This window comes from Tenrec ecaudatus, chromosome 8, assembly GCF_050624435.1.
Source record: "Tenrec ecaudatus isolate mTenEca1 chromosome 8, mTenEca1.hap1, whole genome shotgun sequence".
In the NCBI taxonomy this organism is placed as follows: domain Eukaryota; kingdom Metazoa; phylum Chordata; class Mammalia; order Afrosoricida; family Tenrecidae; genus Tenrec; species Tenrec ecaudatus.
Window position 1 is genome coordinate 101,813,530 of NC_134537.1, and position 7,556 is coordinate 101,821,085.

Genomic DNA, 7,556 nt, shown 5'->3' on the forward strand with positions numbered 1-7,556 from the left:
CAAAGGAAGCACAGCTGAGAAGATAAATTGCCAGCAGGAGACATAAAATAGTCAGAGCCTGGGTGCATTGGGGTCAAGAGTAGATGGTTGTAGTTGTAAAAAATATGGAAGGAAAGGCTAACATTTGGTATATGCCCTCTTTCCCCAGTTTCCCTCTGAATAGCCTGCTTCTAAATCCCCAAACTGGAACACTTTCCTGTAGAGCCACTTCTGATGCATCCTGATTGTACAGGACAGAGCAGAACTAGTCCATACAGTTTCCAAGACTGGGATCTTTATGGAAACAGACTATCATAGTTTCAAACCATCAACCTTTGGGTTAGTCACTAAGTCATTAACCACTGTGTCCATGGTGCTTCTATCCAGGTCCTCCCTGCTGCCTTTCGTCTCTCCCTGCTTCAAGAGCCCATCTACCAAGTGGGCTTGTGAAGGTCACTGGAGTTTATAGGCAGTGAGCTCCACCTTTGAGGTATGTTTCAAAAGGTAATGGAAGTTTCCTGTATCCATTAGCCTGTGGCACAACCATCTAAAACTCAGTGGCTTAAAAATAACAATCACTTCTCATTTCTATCCTTCGGTCCTCTGTTACTCTAAGTGAGTGGAGAACTCTTAGTGTGGCATGGATGATCACTTTTAAGCTTTTAAGATGCCAGACGAAACACAACCATCTTGGAGGTAGAATAGGAACACTGAGACACAGTGCTGTTTGAGACCATTAAATGAGACGTCCCATTAAATCATGGCCATAATCCACTAAATGAAGAAAACACGACCAGTGAAGTGTTTTATAAGGTTGCTTCCATGAGGGCATGCCAGGAGGCCAGAAGAACTAGTTGGTGCCAACTACTATTACTGAACATTTTGATTTTATTATTATTTTTAATCATTTTATTAGGGCTCATACAAGTCATCATAATCCATACCACACATCAGCTGTGTAAAGCTGTACATTCATTTCCCTCATCATTCTCAAAACGTTTGTCCTCCACCTAAGCCCCTGGCATCAACTTCTCATTTTCCCCCTCCTGCCCCATTCCTCATCCCTCATGAACCCTTGATAGTTTATAAATTATTATTTTATCACATCTTGCACTGTCCAATGTCTCCTTTCACCCACTTTTGTGTTGTCCGTCCCCCAGGGAGGAGGTTATATGTAGATCCTTGTAATCAGTTTCCCCTTTCCAACTCACCCTCCCTCCACCCTTCCAGTATCACCACTCACACCACTGGTCCTGAAAGGATCATCCACCCTGGATTCCCTGTGTTTCTAGTTCCTATCTGTATCAGTGTACATCCTCTGGTCTAGCCAGATTTGTAAGGTAAAATTGAGATCATGATAGTGGGTGGTGGGGGAAGCATTAAGGAACTAGAGGAAAGTTGTATTTTTAATCCTTGCTACATCGCACTCTGACTGGCTGTCTCGTCCCCGAGAACCTTCTGTAAGTGGATGTCCAGTGGCCTACAAATGGGCTTTGGTCTCCACTCTGGACTCTCCCCCTCATTCACAATGACATGATTTTTTGTTCTGATGAAGCCTGATACCTGATCCCTTCGACTCCTCGTGTTCACACAGGTTGGTGTGCTTCTTCCATGTGGTCTTTGTTGCTTCTGAGCTAGATGGCCACCTGTTTACCTTCAAGTCTTTAAGATCCCAGACGCTATATATCTTTTGATAGTCGGGCACCATCAGCTTTCTTGCCACATTTGCTTATGCACCCACTTTATCTTCAGTGATCGTATCATAGAGGTGAGCACACAATGATATGCTTTTTTGTTTTTTGATGCCTGATAACTGATACCTTTGGCACCTCGTGATCACGCAGGTTGGTGTGCTTCTTCCATGTGGACTTTGTTGCTTCTGAGCTAGATGGCCACTTGTTTACCTTCAAGCCTTTAAGACCCCAGGCTCTATATCTTTTGATAGCTGGACACCATCAGCTTTCTTCACCACATTTGCTTATGCATCCGTTTTGTCTTAAGCAATTGTGTTGGGAAGATAAGCATCATAGAATGCCAGTTTAATAGAACAAAGTATTCTTGCATTGAGGGAGTACTTGAGTGGAGGCCCAATGTCCTTCTGCTACCTTAATGCTAAACCTATAAATATATGCGCATAGATCTATTTCCCCATCTTCATATATAAGTATATTTACCTATGTACATGCATTTATTTAGGCCTCTATACATGTCCTTTGCCTCCCAGTTCTTTCCTCTATTTCCTTTGACCTTCCTCTTGCCCTACTATCATGCTCAGTCTTCATTTGGGTTTCAATAATTCCTCTTTGTTACATCACCCTTGTTCATGCCCTACCAGGCTTCCTACACCCTCCTCATCACTGATTTGGATCACTTGTTGTTCCCTTGTCCCTGGGTTTGTTACTACTACTACCTTTCTTCCCACCTTCCCCTCTCCCATGTCCCCCCGGAAATGTCCATCCCGTTGTTTTCTCCTCCAGATTGTTCATCCAGCCTATCTTATTTAGACAGACCTGCAGAGATAATAACATGCACAAAAACAAGACAGAGCAAAACCAAGCAACAACATACAACAAAACAGCAACAGCAACAACAATCCAATGACAAAAAACAAAACATAACACAAGAAGGAAAAGCTTGTAGTTAGTTCAAGGACTGTTTGTTGGCCTTTAGGAGTGTTTTCCAGCCCAGTCTGTTGGGGCACCAAGCCCTGATCCCAAAGTCCACCTTCGGCATTCCCTGGGGACCTCACCGCTCCATTCCCTTGCTGTTCAGTTGCACCCCTTTATTGTTTTGCCTCAGTGTGGTGGGATCAGATCAGGTGTAATTCCCACACTGTGTCTCCAGTGTTGTCCACTGGGAAAGAGGGACCAGACTTCAACCCAGTGCTCCAAGATGTGAATGCAACATGCCGGTGTGGAGTAGGGAACCATTGGAGAGGTCTGAGGGGCCGGCCCCAATCCTAACTACGTGGACACCTGCCCCTCCCCCAGAAGAAAATATTTCAGATGACAGCACTGAATCTGCAGTTCTGGGAGAGGGATATGTCTGATCAGAGCAAACAGGAGCAGATGAAAGGGGAGGAAGAGAGAGTGGAGCACAATCTGGCCCACCAGGCCTTGAGGATGATGTTCCGGCCCAAAGCAGTCAGTCTATAGAGAGGACCACATGGCCGGCCCCAGTATGAGACACGACATCCCTCACTGACCCATAATAGCCCTACAGAGAAGATTTTGATTTTAAAATGCTATAGGAGAAGCCTGATAAAAGGATAGAAAGAAAAAACAGAAAGTAGTTTCACATTCAGACCGTCTGATACCCTTCAAACTGGATGAACACCGGGAACTTTTGCCCAGAGGCAATCTTTTTTTTAAAAAAACATTTTATTAGGGACTCATACAACTCTTATCACAATCCATACATATACATACATCAATTGTATAAAGCACATCTGTACATTCTTTGCCCTAATCATTTTCAAAGCATTTGCTCTCCACGTAAGCCCTTTGCATCAGGTCCTCTTTTTTCCCCCTCCCTCCCCACTCCCCTCTCCTCATGAGCCCTTGATAATTTATAGATTACTTTTTGTCATATCTTGCTCTATCTGGACTCTCCCTTCACCCCCTTCTCTGTTGTCTGTCTCCCAGGGAGGAGGTCACATGTAGATCCTTGTAATTGGTTCCCCCTTTCCAAACCACTCACCCTCCACTCTCCCAGCATCGCCCCTCACATCCTTGGTCCTGAAGGTATCATCCACCCTGGATTCCCTGTGCCTCCAGCTCCTATATGCACCAGTGTACAACCTCTGCTCTGTCCAGTCTTGCAAGGTAGAATTCAGATCATGGTAGTTGGGGGAGGAAGCATCCAGAATCTGGGGGAAAGCTGTATTCTTCATCGGTGCTCATTGCACACTGACTGACTCATCTCCTCCCCTAAATCCCTCTGTGAGGGGATCCCAGAGGCAATCTTAAACTCTTAAACCAAAACTTTCTCTTGAAATCTGCTTTTAACCAAACAATGGTTTAATTTAATTGGTGAAGGATGATTCCTTTACCAATTATCAATAGTGGTTCTCAACTTTCTTCATGCGTGACCCTTTTATACAGTTCCTCATGTTGGGATGACCTCCCAGCTATAAAATTATTTTCGTTGCTACTTCATCCCTGTCATTTTGCTATCATGAATCATAGTGTAAATATCTGATGTGCAGGATGTATTTTCATTGTCACCAATTGAACATAATTAAAGCATAGTGATAAATCCCCAAACAATATGTCATTATATATTGTCAAATATTATCTCTAATTACAAATAAATGAAATGTTGCCTTGAAGCATGGTGTAGCATGGGTAACAGTCTTTACGTGGGGTACTCATATGTGGGCATATATGCATGTGGGCGGACCCACCTGGAGAAGGATAGAGGAGTGGTGTCTGGGTTCCTAAGACCATCGGAAATGTGTGTTTTCTGATAGTCGTAGGCGACCCCTGTGAGAAGATTGTTTGACTCTCAGGTTGAGAAATGACGCTTTAGACAGTGCTCTCTCAAAGAATTATCTAGATGGGATCAGCCGGACATGCATATTTTGAAAGGTTAGTTGAGAACCTTAAGGGGCATCAAGATTTTTTTTTGGGGGGGGGGGTTAGAGTGTACTTTATTGATGGTACATGACAAGGTTGGGCTCTCTAAGCCCCTCCCATTCCTTCAAGGGTCTGGAATATTCTCAGTGTGTTGGGGGATTGAGTTGTGGGCAGATTCCCCAGCAGCTGAGGGTCTCCCTTCCTCTAGTGCTGTTGCTGGGTCTTGTGGTCCAGAGGGACTCTTACTCCTTGGAGGCCATGTTGACCATGAGGTCCAGCACTCTGTTGCTGTAGCCAAATTCATTGTCAGACCAGGACATGAACTTGACAAAGTGGCCATTGAGGGCAATGCCAGCCCCAGCATCCAAGGTGGATGAGTGGGCATCACTGTTGAAGTCACAGGAGACAATGTGGTCCTCAGTGTAGCCCAGGGGCATCGAGGTTCTTAATGGTGATGGAATATTAGGGGAAAGGGTAGCAAGTCATCATACAAGTTGAAGAATGTAAATAATGTCACAGAATTATTTATGTAAGACTTGTTGAGGGGGTGTCTTCTTTGCTGTGCTATTTTCACTAAAAAAGAAGACAACATACATTAAAAGAATGGGGACGCGCATATATCCAACATTCCCTTGACCTCACGAATCTGTAGGGAGATGGGGTTGAAGCAGGTGGAACGGCCTATTCATATCTGCAATGCTTGTCTCTTTTCTTCCTTCTGGCCTGACTTCTTCTCACGGCAAAGCTGAAAAACGTGGGGAAATAATCAAAGTCTATTGCCCCAAGCCAAGAGGCTTTGAAGTAGGATCTGCTGAAAGTGGGGGTGTCTTGGTAGAGAATCTCTAGGTAACCTCTACAACAGAAAGAAGATAGATAACTTATATAATAGAAAGACCACACGCAGATGGCTTTAACAGGCAGACATTTATTTTTTCACTGTTTCGGAAGCTAGGCGTTCAAATCCCGGTGTCACCCATGGGAGGAGATCCTGTCTTTCGGTTCGCTCTGGGGAAGCTTTGGTTTCCTGGCTCCGAAGAGCTCTCCATATGGTATAGCATCTTCTTTCCCGAACCCTGCTTGCTGGACTTGCTTGTTCAATCTCTCTTACATTTCAAAATTGATTGATTTAGACACATTCTGTCATCATCTCCTCTCATTAACATAACAAAGACAACTCATTCCCAACTGGGCTTCTAACCATGGGCATAGAGGCTCTGATTTAGCACCTCTATATTTCAGGGGACACAATTCAGTCCAGAGGGTTCATGACAAAGAGCACAGATACTGGGAAGAATGCAGACTCAGGGTGAATACAACCATCTATCACCATCCCTCAAACCCAAACTGGGCATCCTCAAAGACTTCTGATATAGCTTGACATCTCAGCTTTGAAAAGTACTCCTTTGCATTAAAAGGTGGTTTGCATAAAGCCCCAGGCTAAGACATCCGTGCTTTCAGTCCGTAACTCTCCAGCAATATTGGCAATTAGTCCGGAGACAAAGAACACTTTGCTCCAAGAGCTGGGGGTGGGGGCGGGGGTTGGAGTCACCTTGCCTCTCTCACGCAGTCCTTTGCACCTACTCCCCTATAGTTGCACTGTGGTTGGAGTGGGCGTCTGCAGAAATTCTTCAACTGCCTTGATAGAGCAATAGCGTTTTAGGTGGGCAGAGAGTTCCTCGGTTGGAAACATCCAGAGGACAGCAGTTAGCTCTGGAGGAAACGCATCCCGGGTTTTCAGGGATGTCAGAATGTTTGTATCTTTTCCTTTCTGTTTGGGCACATGGCACACGTGGGATGGGTAGGGGGGCTGAGTGGGAGTGCGGAGGTCTGTGTTTGTATGCATGTGTGTGTCGTGTTCATGTTTTTGCCAATATGCCTGTCTCAGTCACGCTCAAAAATCTGTCTTCTGAGGCTGGGAACAGAAAGAGATTTTTATTATCAGACAATATTATCATCAAATAGGGTTTTTTTTTTTTTTTAAACTTTGAGTTAAGAGGATCAGACCCCTTCCAAATGCACTTAGTACCAGATGTGTGTACCTGTTGGGGGCGGTGTCAAAACAGAGGGGTGTCTTTCACCCTATAGCCTCTCGGATTCTATGTCTGCTACTACCAAAATGAATCTTGTAAATTTTCTTAGATGATAGAGTTGCAGAAGAAACGGTACCCATCTTAATTAATTACATGTTACTTCTCATAATAGGCCCACTCTATGCATCTAGCTAAATGCACTTTTAAGTCTAGTACCTTGCATTGCCAATTCAGGAGCCCCAGTACACAGTAGATTATGTATTGGACTGCTTATCTTCGAGGTTGGAGGTTCAAACCCACCGGCCTCTCAGCAGGAGGATGAGGTTGTTTTTCCTGTAAAGATTTGTAGCCTCAGAAACCCCAGGGAGCAGTCGACTGACCCACAGGGTCACCGTGAGTCAGAATCCACTTGGTGGCAATGGGCTTCGTGCATTGCTGATATCTTTTTCTTGGGGAGAGGTTGATAGGAGGAGGGGCGGGCTGGTGTGCCTTTAGCTTTTCTAGTATGATGAATCCTCCCGTTTTTAAATTCAGCTGCAGTTCCTAGCTGGGTAGATTGGTTCCTGTGACTACCCCACTCTCGGTGCCCACCCCCCCCCAGTCTGGGCTCACGCATGCATAAAGGAGATGGGAGATTAGGTGACTGGTAAAGGAAATGTACAAATGTACCTTTTGCGAGAAGATTAACTGATGGTAGCAGCAAGTTGCTGATGAAGGCAGTTTGTGTAAGAGCAGGCCCTAGCTGCCGGGGCTCATCTGTCTTGGCTGTCACTCTCTCCCTGGCTGCGGTGAGTGCGGCAGCAAGCATCCCGGGCTGCCTGTATGCCTGCCTGCCTCTCCCTCCTCTCTCCACGGGAATCCTGCCTCCCAGGGGGGACACACCTCCCAGGGGGGAACCATTAGGAGAGAAGGTAATAAGGAAAAGTCCAGGACTTTTCTGGGTTTGTTCCAGGACCGGGTCATCTCTGTC